Genomic DNA, 1,664 nt, shown 5'->3' with positions numbered 1-1,664 from the left:
AGAAAATGGAGGATCTGTTGAATTTCAAATAGTCAATTTCACCAATAAGATACGAAAACTTACTTCACATTTGGAATTGAACAAAAAAGACTATTTATCTCAAAGAGGTCTACGTAAAATTCTCGGAAAACGCCAACAATTACTTTCTTATTTATCAAAGAAAAATCAAATGCGTTATGAAGAATTAATTAATCAATTAGATATTCGGGAGGCAAAAACCCAGTAATTTAAAAAGTCATTTTAAATTATTTGATTTATTAGATCTTGAATTTTTATGAACTTATTTTCATTTTCAGCAATTCATGGAAAGATGAATCGAGGAAAAACTTATGAATGGACCAACTACAAGAAAAGACCTCATGATAGTCAATATGGGATCTTACCACCCATCAATGCACGGTGTTCTTCGATTCATCCTTACTTTCATAATGATGATATCGACCGTGACCTTGATACGGAGTTAGAGCTTCTAACTATGATGAATGCGCTAACTATGGATATGATGCTGGAAATAGACCGATTTTATATCACCTTTCAATTCGAATCGCTCTCTGGTTGGGCAGTAAGGGTCGGAGAAGGGCAATCACTCATTCTTAAGACCAAAGAGGCGGGCGAAAAAGGAGGGAAAGCTCTCCGTTCCTTGTTCTCCTGTAGCTGGATTCTCCGGAACCACAAGAATCCTTAGTTAGAATGGGATTCCAACTTAGTACCTTTTGAAAATTTGAGAGATTTTAGCATATAACAAATCAAACAAACTTCTATGTAAAAACACTATTGAGAAAGAGTTTTCAAACTCATGAGTGTTTTTCTTTTAAAAAGTTTTTATCAAACGTGTTTAAAAATGCCTTTTTGAAAAATGTTTTTTTTTTTCAAGTTAATCTACATATAAGCATGTATTGTGACATAAAGATTATAAAGTAGAGTTTGTGGGGTAAAAAAAGAAAGTTATCGAATATATTTATCAGATAGAGGATTTGGATAGATGCATTTTTTGTGTAGGTGGATTTGGCACATATCATATATAGTTTTTTTCCTCTTTTTTTGGTATCATATACTTAGACTGGAGAATGTGACTTCTATTACATATTTTTTGTGTCAACCATGTAACATGATAATGATAGATTATTATATTACAAGTATATTTTGAGATATTTCACTTACAATATAAATTCACATTTAGTTCATTCCAATAAATCCAATATAATTTTGCTCAACTTAACTAGAAATGTTACATCACGTATTTGTAAAATGATTGTTTAAATTAAAATAAAATCCCATTTCTCAAAACTCCCGACAATATATGTGTGGTTTAAAAAAATAATAAAACAAAGTGTAGTTCGTAGTTTATTAAAAAATATATAAAATTATTAAATAAAAAGATTTTGGAAAAAAATAATGACCGTAAAAATATATTATTTGTGTCATAAAAATCTATACCAAATACTTTTGGTATATAAATTAAATACAACACTTCAAATACTCAAAACACTAATATATGAACTTTATATAAACATAAATTCTAGACTTCATATCTCATCTCTCGGACCAAATAATCCCAAGTAGATGGGCAACTAGGAGGAGGATGAGAGAAAAAAAATGTTTTGGAGAGAGAAAATTGGGTGAAAAATAGAGTGAAAAGACTAAAGAGGGAGTGATGTCACATC

This window comes from Benincasa hispida, chromosome 4 (assembly GCF_009727055.1).
Source record: "Benincasa hispida cultivar B227 chromosome 4, ASM972705v1, whole genome shotgun sequence".
Taxonomy (NCBI): domain Eukaryota; kingdom Viridiplantae; phylum Streptophyta; class Magnoliopsida; order Cucurbitales; family Cucurbitaceae; genus Benincasa; species Benincasa hispida.
Note: the sequence above shows the minus strand (reverse complement) of the source record.